Genomic DNA, 14,484 nt, shown 5'->3' with positions numbered 1-14,484 from the left:
GTCCCGAGCGGTTCTTGTAACCTAGAAAGACATACAACATATTGAGAATGTCATACAAAGTGAATCCATCTGAAGTGCAGCTGTTAAAGAGAATGTAGCCAACATATCTTACCAACAAGACACAGTGGTGTTGTTTATAGTGACAAGAACCAAGTCGGTCTTCTCCTGTACCACGAGGCTGTCTTCCAGCAGTTGCTTAATGTGGACGTAGGATTGCACCATCGACTGCGGAATAGGCAAGGTTTTACCCTTGCTGTCTTTGGGGCGGTTTCTTGCAAGCTCAAACTCCTTCAAAAGCCTGAGTGAAACACATTCACATATGCGGTTGGCATCAGGTCTCAGAGCTGCCTGACCATGGGTCATGAATAGTCTGTGAAGGGAAAAGACATTTATAAATATTATACGGATATACAGTACAACCCCACTTCACAAATGGACTACACCAGTTCATTTGTCTGAATCCATTAGTAAGAGTCTAAAATGCTGTGAGGGTTAGACATAGAAAACAACTACTTACTACTAACTACTTAAGATATATGTAAGTTATGTAATGTGTGCATCCACTATAAGTCAGTTCACCTTTCAGCTGCTTGTTGGCCTGGCGCAGAGCCACTTCCTGGAAGCTCTCCATGGTCCAGGCAAGGTCCTTTTTTTGGACTTCAGACTATAGGTTGTGGGTTGCTTATCCATTTGATGTAGCTTTGAATACAGCCTCACTATGTCATCCGTCTCGCCTGCTGATAATGCCGTTATTGTTCTATTAAGTAGAACAAGATACTTGGCCAAGTCATCCACAGCCTCCCATCCCTGAACACCTCGAGAATCACAGCGGGTATTCTGAAAAATGAACAACCATTGATAAATGATTAATAAATGGTCACATGACCTGAGTCGATGTCCTGGGCGCAGAGACGTTTTTGTCAGAAGTACACATCTGGCAGGACTGTGAGACATCATCGTGCTATAAGCACACAACAGTAATTGACTATTTGAGACTTAATGAAACAAGTTATTCATAGCATGTGCGGAGCAATAATTAATCAGAAGAATTTAAAAACAATGTGATTTTACAATAGGACAGATTACCTGAGAGGTTGTGTAAGTGGACGCGTCGGGTGAGTCAGCAGGAAGAGAAATAGCGGATTCAGGCCGGGGCTCTTCAGGTGGGCTCTCAGCTGCATCTCTTTGGGGGGATAGTGCCAACGACTGTACAGCCGTACCGGCCATGAGAGACAAACAGTTGAGTAAAAATATCCTTGAAATTGATATTGCCATACAAATGTATCTAAAAGCATGCAACACAAAAAGACAAATGTAGCCTATGCGATAAAAACATCATTCAAAGCATGTATGTTCATATGCCAGGGCAATAAAACAGTAATGAGATTACCTGAGATGATGTGTGAGGTGATGCACCGCGGGGCGCTGACTGAGGATCTCCACTGCATCACTACTTGTGATGTCAAGGCACTCCTTCCTCCTCCTGAACTTCTTCAACCTGGCGGTCTGGAACAATGGTGCCAAGTTCCCTGTCCTGTTGTGGACCCAGCAGATCTCCTCTGTCAGACTGAGCCAGCAAATACTCCACAGCTATTCGCTCACCTGCCATAACATAAGTTATGAAAAAGGAAATGTTTAAATTTGGAGAAATAGACAAGTTGCTACTAGCAAGAACAAGAACAGAAAGGCCTAGTTGCAGTGAACATGGGGCGTCCTGAAGTGGCTTACCAGTGGGTTTCCCAGGGGGGATGAATTCTGGTAGTAGCGCACAACCAAGAACTCGCTGGCTGAGGGCATTTAAACGAGTCTTCAGTCGGACATCGTAGATCCTGGTTTGTGAAGCACCGCTCACATGTACAGCTGCATGGGCTCGATTCATGTTCCATCTGGAACTCCCTTCAAGCATGTACATTTGTGTGTGCATCGCATTAGATCTCCAGCCTTAGAAAAAGCAAAACATTTTAAATATAATTAGGATTTATGAAGCGATGATACACTTTTCCCCATGTGTGCAATCTATCATACTGGTTTTATGACAATTCAAAATATATATTATTTGTACCCGGGATGAAAGGTGTTCTGATGCCGATGGAAGCTCTCCACAGAAGAGGAACCTCTGCCACATCTTAGGACATCCAGAACCTTACTGCCCTTTTGTAGACCTGATCCCACTTTGGTGTACAGTTCCACACCAGGGGGATCCTGAATGCATGGCAAACCTCCCACACACGTGCCATGCTTCTCAGGATTGATAAGCCGCAAACCTGATGTGTCAGTGAGCTCCCACGTTGAGTTGAGCAAATCTTGGATGAGGGCACGGCTTTCCTCTATCCCACGAGTTCTCCTCCTGCAGTGTTTGGCCAGTTCGCTGGAGCTGATGTTGGCCAGAACTTGCGCTTCTGAAGGAGTCTGTCCAGCATGTAGTTTCTTGAGCTCAGAAGTCTTTGCATCTTTCAGATGGCTGATGTCATCCTTGTCCCACTCAAAAATGCAGCTCGACATTTTGGAACAGAAAGTGCCGTACAGGGGATGGTGTTCTGTAGTCAGGCCAGTGGTGAATCGCCTCATGTAATGGACAATATCCAATTTAACCTGTGTTTTCCAAGGTCGAAACCAAACTTGAACCGGGGTTAAACCTGTGCAAATAAAAAAACAAGGTGTGAATGTAAGCATGTAATTAAAACACAAATGTAAACATGAATGATGAGGGAAGACCAGGTAAGTAGTTGAATGAGCAGAATGTCAGGTGTACAGCAGGAGAGCATCTGGTGCAAAGGCAGGGAATGGCAAGTGATGGTTAGAAGAAGTGGGAATGTCGTCATGGAAAGACCCTTCTTATTTGTGCCTCCTCGTGTCATCAAGGACACACACCTTAATATATGAATGTGTGTGTACTGTGTAAAATAATAATAATAATAATACAAATGTTGGTAATATGTAATTGTCAGCTTATGCCACGTTGCAGTTTGAATACAAAGTAAACAATATACATAAATAAAATACACATATGATGCTGCATCAAATATAATTTTAAATGGTTTAAAAGGATGTCTCTTTTTTTAAATGCCTTTTGCACTGAATCCTCTCTCCTTATGTCTCTCCCTTAGATTTGAGGCAAGGGAAGTGGGGAAAGAAGTAAAAGATGTACAATTTTAGACTGGTGGTATTCATATAGAATGAAGTACCTTATTCGAAACAAGAAGAGTCTTATGTTTACACGTTTGTAAAGGTTTTAATTTTGTGCGTGCAATAAATAACACAATGATGCACAAACAGTGAAACTGCGTAATACCTGTGTCGTTGCAGCAATCTCGGTCAACATATATGACTTCTGGCTCTGGCTCCCCAGCGTCTTGGTAGCGCTTGACGATGCCTTGGCACAAGTCCTCTAGACCAGCTCCCTCACCAGTGGTTAGGACACAGTTCAGAACCTCGCCACATTCATTACTGACGTGTGTCATCCATGTGGCCGTGTCTGCAATGGCCCCGGCAAGTTTCTTAGTGATCTATAAAACATGTCAATCCAATATAAAATCAAGTGTAACTCATGACAATGAATTAAAACATAGAACATTAACAAATATTTTTTCTGCACCTTCTTTGTGGAGTCAAGTTTTAAGATCCTGCCATATGTGGATGTGATGATACCCTTCATCTCCTCCAGATGACCCAGGATCTCATGGACCGTCTCAAAGCACTGTGCTAGAGGTAGGGGGCTGAAGCGCGGTGGACTCATATAGACTGCTACATCAGATTGAGTCATTGTGCTCCTCTCTTTGTGGAGCTCACAGGCAGCCAAGTACTCTATTGTGTGCCTTGCCCACTCCTCGCTGTGGACTTCCTCCAGTGCTTGCTGCAGGTAGCTGGAGCTGTTCCCTACAGTCCGAGGTTTAAGCATGGTCACACACTTCCTGTCCAGAGCCAGCTGTGCGGTGAGAACTGCAGGAAACCTGTTCCTGTGAGCAGGATCTAACTGAACCAATACATCCGCACTCCAAGGACACACAGGGATCATGCACTTACTGCACCGAGGATAGTCACCGCCGACCAAGTAGTACCGTGAATCAAGGTCGATGACTTCCCGTACCTTAGGGTATATCCCAGAGTGATGCATCTTCCTACCGCACTGAGCGCACTTCAGTGGAATACCCCACATCCTCATCGTGCCCACAGAAACATCCGCTGCCTGTAGCGGTTCATGGGTTCAGGTGGAGCAGTAGCACGTTGTGGTGGATTTGGGGGGATGGAACCAGTTCTGGGAGAACTGTTGCCTCAGCTGTCCTGTGGGGCCTCGTAGAGACACGTCGCAGTCCACTCCTGGTCGGCTGGTTTGATGACCCGCTTGAACTGGTTGGGGAGAAACCTCACACACTTCACCTCGGGCGGCCTCAGATGAACGAGAGATGGAGATGTGTGATAAAGAGGAGAAGGAGGAGGTTGGGGCTGTTGCGGTATAGGTTGTGGTGGTGCAGAGGTGCGTTGTGTTGGTGCAGAGGTGCGTTGTGTTGGTGGTGCAGAGGTGTGTTGTGTTGGTGCAGAGGTGCGTTGTGTTGGTGCAGAGGTGTGTTGTGTTGGTGCAGAGGTGCGTTGTGTTGGTGCAGAGGTGCGTTGTGTTGGTGCAGAGGTGTGTTGTGTTGGTGCAGAGGTGTGTTGTGTTGGTGGTGCAGAGGTGCGTTGTGTTGGTGCAGAGGTGTGTTGTGTTGGTGGTGCAGAGGTGCGTTGTGTTGGTGCAGAGGTGTGTTGTGTTGGTGCAGAGGTGTGTTGTGTTGGTGCAGAGGTGCGTTGGTGGTGCAGAGGTGTGTTGTGTTGGTGCAGAGGTGCGTTGTGTTGGCTGTTGTTTTTCACTCCTGCTGGTGCTCGAAAGATGGCAATCTTCAATGTGTTTGAGTAGCTCCATTGCACCCCTGGTCTTCTGTCCACACTGCTCACAACACTGCTCTGCATGAAAGTCAGCCAAATGCTCAAAAAAGTTTTCAGCACAAATATTCATACTACAGAGAGAGCAGTTGATATGAGTGCTTGGGCTGCTCTGTGTGGGGGGACAGCTGGGGGGCATGATGCACCTGAGCTGCTCTGTGTGGGGGGACAGCTGGGGGGCATGATGCACCTGAGCTGCTCTGTGTGGGGGGACAGCTGGGGGGCATGATGCACCTGAGCTGCTCTGTTTGGCGGGGACAGCTGGGGGGCATGATGCACCTGAGCTGCTCTGTGTGGCGGGGACAGCTGGGGGGCATGATGCACCTGAGCTGCTCTGTGTGGCGGGGACAGCTGGGGGGCATGATGCACCTGAGCTGCTCTGTGTGGGGGGACAGCTGGGGGGCATGATGCACCTGAGCTGCTCTCTGTGTGGGGGACAGCTGGGGCGGCATGATGCACCTGAGCTGCTCTGTGTGGGGGGACAGCTGGGGGGCATGATGCACCTGAGCTGCTCTGTGTGGCGGGGACAGCTGGGGGGCATGATGCACCTGAGCTGCTCTGTGTGGCGGGGACTGACTGCTGTGTCCTGAACTTGAGCTGCATGCTGCTCCAGTTCTGACTTCCTGCCTGATCACCTGACTGTGGAAATAATAGAGGTTATCAAAGTAGCATTTCCTGTGCAGACACCTACAAAGTGAATACACATTGGCTTATGGCAACAATCGTCCGTGCAGGATGAACTTAAACTGAATGATCTAACTTAAATATAACCATCACTCACCACATGATATCCACATTTGCAGAGGATTCTTCTGCCGAAGATATCAATATACCGGACTGGGAGGTTGAATTTAGGTGTCAAAGGACATGCGTCAATACGCTGAATGACAGACTTCCATTTCTTGGACTTCGGTCTCTGTCCCGTGCTGAACCGGTGCTTCCCCTGGGCATACTGGTGCATGATACCAGCCCAACAACCGTCAGGTTTACCTGTCTTCGTCATCACTGAAATATCAAGGAAAATGTCAGTTGGTGGAATTAGATAAATATACATAGAAAAGGATATATACTGTAAACATGACATTGTATTGTCATTGATTTGTTCTACTTAGCAGTATGTAATTAAATCAGCGCCAGCCACATTTAGCAGCAGAGCAGCATATAATTGAAGAACACAGTAAAAGCATGAATAATTATTATGAAGTGTTATAATATGTATTAAGCATATGAGAATGTAAATGCAGTACCTTTAGCTGTGATTATATTACTTTAACTGAATTAAAATATCTGAGTAGTTCTTTTCTCCACCAAGACAATACAATATGAGTTATACTAGTGCAATATCGCAAATGTGCTGTAGGTGGGACATATATTAACAGTATGCCACTCACTGTAGCACTAACGTTATAGGCTATATAACGGCATTTTATTATTAAGTCTGCAACTTCTAAAAATAATCGTTGTGTAGAAAGCTACAAATTCTCCATACAGTTACAGCGCGAGCAAATCCACGGTTACTACCACACAACATTTACCGCTATTTTTTTTCTTTTCAGAAAGAGTTCAACTTTGAATTAGTGTAATCAATAATATCTTCCGCTATGTCGGTGGTCCATTCTATGCGGAGGTTGGTTTATTATAAATGTCAGACAGATATAAAACGTTACAGCGTTAGCATGAGCTAACTTTAACAACGGGAGCTAGATGCGGCGAATCTCGGAATAAACACGGTGACAACTATTACAAATTACTTTCCCCGGATGAAAATATCATGGCCAGCTTTCAGATAGAGTATTATCGTGTAATTAATACAAGTTCATTGTTATTACCTGTTTTTCTTTCTTCGTCTTCTTCTTGCGAACGCTCTCTGAGATGGAGAGGGGAGGTGCGAACCTTTTGCCCCATGTCACGTGTAGGGGTAGCTGCCCTGTCATTGGGTGTCGGTTAGGACCTGTTAGGACCTGCTGCCCTGTCATTGGGTGTCGGTTAGGACCTGTTCGGACCTGGGTCGGACCTTCGTTAGGAACTGTAGGAACTGTTAGGATCGGTAGGACTTCAGTTGGCAGTCCAACTGGCGGAGGCGGCCACGACAACACAAACATTTGATTTCTAAGCAATTTCACAAATAGTCAGGACTTTCTCAAAACCTGAGAAGAACAAGTCAATGGAATTAAGCGCGGCTTTTTTTACCTTGAACTTGGTGATACATGATGCATGCTGATACATGATGCCTGCTTTTATGTGCTCCTTTTCAACACTTTTTACACATTAAACCGTACAACAGAGACCTCCTTGATAGCGACCATAATATTAGTTGGAGATGCCGGGGATTGAACCCGGGCCTCATACATGCAAAGCATGCGCTCTACCACTGAGCTACAATCCCCTGTGTCTTCTTTTTTTGCTTTCCCTTTCCTTCAGATCCTTGGATAAAGGAAGATATCAGAAATGATACACATTAAGTTATTTCTGCCCATACTAGGCTTTAAATCAGAATTGCTCTCCTACTTTTCTCACGTTCATCCTTGATTTTGAACCCGGGACCCTCTGGAGAATGGAGAATGATAAAAAACTCAACATATTTATCTTTCCTTTGCACACCGCTATATCACCATCGTTGGTCAAGACGTTTACAATTGCCAAGTTTAAAATGTGTCTGCTCATTTGTACTAAAAAAGAGCCCGGCATTGAAAATAATGCAAAAACTTGTATTGGAGGAATGGGACCATGCATCTTTGAGATAATACAATTTTGTTCAGGACGCCAAATTGAAAAGTCTGGTAAGGCCCTCTAGTGCCGGCATGGACATTTGTCCCCATTGGGATATAACAGCCGTGGGCAATATATTTGGGCCATGGGATGGACTTGGCCGTTTACCGTCTAAATAGTACACGAACAGCATATGAGTATCTATGCATGCATTGGACAATAGATGGTGCTCTTCTTCATTAGTGTGTACTTATACTGCATGGGGGGGTGGCCCAAAGGCAATATGAGGGCACACTTTCCATATATTACACAGTAACACGAGTATTCACTTACTGTGTACTTGTACTTATGGGGGGGGGGGTGTCCATCAACCCAATATGGGGTCCCACTTTCCACATATTACACAGTAACACGAGTATTCACTTACTGTGTACTTGTACTTATGGGGGGGGTGTCCATCAACCCAATATGGGGTCCCACTTTCCACATATCACAGAGTAACACATGTATTCACTTACTCACTTAAGTTAATGCTGTCCATACTAGGCTTTAAAATCTGAATTGCTCTCTACTTTTCTCAGGTTCATCCTTGATTTGAGCCCGGGACCTCTCGTACCCTAATGGAGAATGGTACTCAAAGATGACACAGATGAACGTGGGCCAGCCCTGGGCAATCCCCCAGTTCTGGTGGGCGATGTCTCAAGAGGCAGTTGCAATCGGGGCGTTACACACTCTGGGGCCGTCCTCTCCAGGCTTGGCTCCTGAGAGGGACAGGCTGAGACAGGGTGGATTGTCTGACAACGTTATTCAGTCTATCCAGGCAGCTAAGACCTGGATCCACCACAGCCTGTTACAGGCCAAAGTGGCTGGTGTATGCAGCAGCCATCTCGTCTGCCATGAGGGATTCGACGGCAGGTTCAGCCTTTTATCATCCACTGATGTTGCGGTTTTTACAGGGGGTCAGGAGGCTGCGCCCAGTAGTGCATGCCTCCACCCGCAGTGGGACCTGCCGCTGGTGCTCGAGGCTCTGGTCACAGAACCATTGAGCCTCTGGAGCTGTCCTCCCTGAAAGCACTGTCGTGGAAGACAGCATTGCTTCTTGCCTTAACATCAGCCAAAAGAGTGCCGAGTTAACCGCTCTGTCGGTGCACCCGAGTTTGTTTACTGATTCAGGGTGACCGGAGCGGGGCGACACTCAGACCGAACCCCTCCTTTGTGCCCAAGAGCCTAAGGAGTGCGTTCAGGTTGAGGGCTATTCAGTTTGGGGGTTTTAGACTTCCACCCCATGGTGGGGCCAGGGAAGCAAAATTACACCTCCTCTGCCCGGTGCGTGCGTTAGCATGTTATGTAGAGCGCACAGCTGCCCTTAGACGCACTGAACAGCTGTTTGTGTGCTTCGGGGGCGGGGTGACTGGAAAAGCTCTGTCCAAGAAACGCCTGGCAGGCTGGCTTTGCGGAGGCATTGCACATGCCTACGAACAGGCAGGGAGAGCCTGCCCCGCGGGGGTCCATGTGCACTCCACACGAGCTGTGGCTGCGTCAACAGCTTTATTCAATGGTGTGAGTGTGGAGGATATATGTACGGCGACATATTGGTCAACGCCAGGCTCCTTCATAAAGTTTTATCTCTTGGATAATGTCTTGCTCTTTCTCAGCGTCTGTGCTTGCTGGGGCAACACAGGACTGGTGAGGAGGGGGGGGCTGTGGGTCAGTGGGCACCTGACCGCCTCCCCGGGAGTAAATGCACATACGTTTCTCCGGACCCCTGGAAGGTTGCGGGGTAATGTAATGCGCTCTCGGCCCATACAGGGCTGGAGGGCTACCCTCGCATGCCTGGGGGCAGGAAGGGGAGATCCCTCCACACTATAGTCTGTACACACTCTGCACAGGGTCAGTGTCGGATTGTGGGGGCACGGGGGCACTTGCGCTCTCCCTGTGCTCCTTAGGGACTCAGGAGAAAGGGTGCATAGTGAACCCACACAGGGCTGCAGACTTTCTCTGTCTGCCTATAGGCGGACGGGGGGGAGCCCTCAGCACTGTTTTTCGAGCACACTTTTTTTGCGAGGTAAGCACGGCAGAGTGTGCTCGGTCAGCCGCAGCCCAGACTTCTCCACGGTCACAACCGAGGGAGAGGTGAGTGAGGCGCAGTGGCTGCTAAGCCGGTCAGGGACAGTGAGTTCGAGTCCAGTAGAGGGGGGAGCCTGTGAGAGATATAACGCCGGGTTACATATTGTAACCCTTGGAATATTAACACAGGCGGAGCCCTCTACTCAGGGGCACTGTCTGTCCTATACCGCTCGCTGAAGAGTAGTGTAGGATGATGGTCAGGAGGCGAGGCCTCCTTTTATATGCTTGCGCAGATAGGCCCCGCCCGGGGAAGGCTATGTCTATAGAAATTTCAGTAGGTGAATGCTTGCATGATAAGGTAGTACCCATAGAGTCCAGTAGAGGGCTCCGCCTGTGTTAATATGTCATGGGTTACAATGCGTAACCCGGCGTTATATAAGCACAGGCGGTGCCCTCTACCTAGGGGCCCTGTCTTTCCTATGCCGCTTGCTGAAGAGGGTGTAGGATGACAAGATCAGGAGGTGTGGCCGCCTTATGTACTGTGTGCCTGCGCGCATTCAGGTAGGCTCGCCCTGATTGTCCGGCTACGTTTATGCAACTCAGTATGTGAATGCTCACATAGCATGGTTAAGGGTAGTACCCATAGAGTCCAGTAGCGGGCTCCGCCTGCCCAGGGTTACAATATGTAACCCAGCGTTTCATTGTTCGACCAGATGTGGCGGGAAAGTGCGAGTGAGAAGACCGACAGAGGCTGCATTAATATACAGTCTCTTACAGTGCAAATAAGTAACTCAGCACTAAAGTTATTAATTAGTAGTAAGTGTACACAGTTCATCTATTTCTGACTAAAAACATCAGCCACTACTCTATACTTGCAAATATTATATTGTGTAGAAGGGAGATTTCATATCTGCCTCTTGTCGCTACGGTAACGGCAGTTGTGTGAGACGCAGCGTCAAGTGACATCAGGCCTTCCCTTCCGACCAATCAAATCGTTGGAAGGGAAGGCCGGCGGGCTTTCCTTGACATATCCCTGACACAGCACACTGCGAGTGTAGTGTAGTGAGTATTGTGTTTCACCACACATTAATTAAGAGGGGCGCTGTTTCACTCTTTGTAAAATACTCACTGACAACAGCGGAGAGATGTTTTTTAATACAAATAAAAAATATAAAGAAATACCCAGCCTCCAGAAGAAAACGCCACTGCATAATCTCCCTGTGCTTCTCTAGAAGTTGTCTTTATGGGTGAAGTTAAAATTAAAATTACCATACTGCTTATAAGGTGTGTATTAATGGGTTTAACTAGAAGATGATACCGTAGATGATCTTTCATTTAATCTGGCATAATATGATTAGTCAACATCAGGATGAATTTGTCTTTTTCTTATAATTACAGGAAGCGGGAATGAGCAGCAGGAGTCTGTTAAAGTCCTTGCAATTTCTTTTAAGAATGGAAAGGAAATTAAAAGAAAAGTCAAATCTACAGTGTCCAAAGCACAAACCATCTCCTGGAAGTAACAGGTGGATTTGGATTTGTCCTTGATAGGATTTTAAAATACAACACAGACTTCCAAGAGTTTATAGATATTGATAGAATTGAGAACATAAGTAACTTTGACAGATTCCAAGTGCACTTTTCTGAAGCACCGGATCTTCAGCCTGTCCTATAGAGAAGTTTGTCAAACTCAGGTATACATTTACCATGCTTGTTAAATTGTGTTTCAAAAAATCACACAGGCCAGAACTTGACTTTATGCTGTTGTAAGAGTCGGGAGGAGCTGATAATTTATTCCGGGAAATTACTCAGACCTACTAATTGACCTAACCGAAGTTATTGAGTCTATGTAAGTGTACTGGTTGGCACAGATCCACCAACGTCAGCAAGATCTCAGCTCTATTAACTCCCTGAAGAACCAGGTTCAATTAACTGCTGTTTCAATTCAGACAACTCTCTTAAATCTGTTTAAGCGATCCCGAAGGATTTTGATATCAGTACATGAGGTGTGGCCCTACCTAAGTGTGGGTGTGGCAGGGTGCAATCTTACCTTTGAAGCAGGAGAGGAGAGCACAGATGTATTTTAAGTTGTCCCAATCCAAAAGATGGGATCAGTTTATTTGAAGAAAAATAGGTCCAAACTAATACAGGGTTTTTACCTTCTCTCTTTACAACATAATAATCATACTAAACCGATAATGCTGTGATCATGTTCAAATATGAAACTTTAATTCACAGTTTTACATTTATTACGAAAATTGTAATTTCAACTGCCCAATTCAGTTGTGATTTTTAAATCTCCCGATATAATTTAGAGGCATTTCCTCATAAAAGACCGGTGATAATAAAAAGCACATTCAACCTTTCATTCACCAAAACAGTTCATTTTCTCATTTCGACATTCGTATACTTCAACTAGTCCCGCATGAATTCGGAGGGCCTTTCCTCACAGGTCGCAGGGTACTAACATTCAACAAACATCAATTCATTCCACTCATTTCACAAAGAAAATTCACTCAGCTTTCAACAAAGAAAATCGAGAGATATTTACCAAGTTTGAGAGAAGCTTACCGAGAGCTATTAACCCAGCTCTGAGGGACAGAGCTTACCGGGAGAGAGTATACCAGGGGAACCCCCCCCTCTCTCTCGCTCTCTCCCAACAAGCCAGTGTCTTTATGCTCAACAACAGGATATAAAAACCTAAAGACACCTCCTCCATACCCACATTTGTGGAAACTGGGCATGGTCTCTGATGTACAGGACTGGACATGACCGGACATATTCTATGGCTATGCCATAAGACACACCTTCCCATGTTTGTGTAAAAAGGACATGATACCTACTCTGCAGGACTTGCAAAATATTATTCTCGGCTATGACATAACCACCTTTTTGGGGCCTCTTAGTTTGTTCTCCTTAAGTCAGGAGCCTCCCCCCCCTGTGTACTGCCGTGAGAGGAGAGGGAAGAAACTGCCTTCTCCCTTATCAGTGACACATAAATCATTATAGGCCTTACACTCAACTTAACAAACCACTTACTGTTTATACTGTAAATATAGAAAAATATAACATAGGAAACATTTTCATTGTGAGTTATACAAGAATATAATTGATTATACTTGATTATAATTCACTTTTGTTTTAAGTATTCAACATACTATGAAGATCTCAACACTGTGCTTGCTCTTATTGTTTTGTTCAGCCACAAGAACCAGTTATTCTAATTGGCCAAACTGAGCTACTTAAGAAGAACATTCCAGAAGTATTTGATGAACTGCAAACTAATGGCATTCTTACCGAGAAGACCAGGCTCAAACTTGTCAACGTTTGCATCTCTGACTTGGTAGAAAGGCATGGGTTGTAAGTATATGTATATGAAATGTGTTTATATAGGGGTTGGGACACTTTTTCCCTTAAAGGTGGGGTAGGTAATTTTGAGAAACCGGCTCGAGATACACTTTTTGTTATATTCCATGGAATGCTCTTAACATCCGATAGCAATGAATATCTTAAGTGCTTTGACAAAAAATCCCTAAAAAGATTTAATCTGTGGAAGACGTAGTAGGCTACTGTAAAAAGCACGACCAATCATTTTAGCCGGACCGGCTAAATTAACTGGATGGTCTACCTGCTTGTCAGCCTTCCATCTGTGCATAAACTTATCTCGTGCCCTCATTGGTCATGTGCGCGTTCGTGTGTGTTGGAGGAGGGCCTCTGGACGGAAGTGGAAGATTTTTTCCGGCTGTGTATTTTCAAATTCTAGAGCTGGTTTCTCCAAAATTACCTACCCCACCTTTAATTTCATTGCCCAACCATTTCTGTTTCGGGCATGAAATTGTTCTTGTAAATGTTTGACATGTAATTTATTCATATTCATATTCTGTGAACAAAGTATTTTATTTTGTTAATAAATTCCCTATCTTTCAAATTGAAACTGCTCTGCTTGCTAACTTTTATTTGTTGATTGCATACTTACTATAGGGATGACTACATCATTATTAAAGCTAATTAACTATATATATACTATAACATCACCACTCTATAGTAATACTATAGTAATGTTCTATAGTGTGTTCCAAAAAACCATAGAAATAATATAGAAAACACTATAGGGATACTACACACAACTCTATAGTATAATTATAGTAATTTCCTATAGTGGCTGAAAAACCATAGAAATACTACAGGAAACACTATAGTTATACCATACAAACACTATAGTGATACTATACAAACACTATAGTATAACTGTAACTTCACTATAAGATCACCAGAGCCAACTCTATAGTATTACTAAAGTAATTCTCTATCGTGTGTTACAAAAAACCATAGAATTACTATAATAATACTGATATGTTTTTTGTGGTATTTCTATAGTAATTCTTAATAGTAATACTATAGTGTTTTTTTGTAAGGGTTGTGTTGCTTTTAATCATGCAAAGCCAGATTAAATTAAATAACGACTTCTCCAACCTTATACTTTTCTCCAGAGTGCCGTGGTTCAATGTTTATTAATGTGTTTCAGCGGCAGTGGCGAGCCGTGACTTTTATACCTAGGCCCTCTGACCTTCCCTCGATAAAAAAGAAGAGTTATTACGTCACAGCGTATACTTCAGCGGAATATCAAAACAGCGGCCCGGGGTGCAAAACGCATCAATGACAGCAACCCTCTGCCGCACAAAACAACACCATTTATATAAACACCTATCATGACAGTGCACCCACAGCCAAGTAACAATTACAAATGAATTAAGAAAAATGACTTAGGGCTACCTTTGATGATCAAAATCACTT

General features: G+C 44.9%; 1 protein-coding gene and 1 non-coding gene across 2 annotated transcripts in view; one reads left to right on the top strand and one right to left on the bottom strand.

The window, feature by feature from the left end:
• The window catches only part of LOC139434644 (uncharacterized), a 214,817-nt gene that overhangs the window by 163,685 nt on the left and 36,648 nt on the right, over positions 1 to 14,484 (top strand). The window lies entirely within an intron of this gene.
• trnaa-ugc (transfer RNA alanine (anticodon UGC)) lies at positions 7,233 to 7,304 on the bottom strand. The gene has a single exon. It is a non-coding gene; the product is annotated as a tRNA-Ala (tRNA).

This window comes from Pseudochaenichthys georgianus, chromosome 1 (genome assembly GCF_902827115.2).
Source record: "Pseudochaenichthys georgianus chromosome 1, fPseGeo1.2, whole genome shotgun sequence".
Classification (NCBI taxonomy): domain Eukaryota; kingdom Metazoa; phylum Chordata; class Actinopteri; order Perciformes; family Channichthyidae; genus Pseudochaenichthys; species Pseudochaenichthys georgianus.
This window is presented reverse-complemented; position numbering and strand designations above follow the sequence as displayed.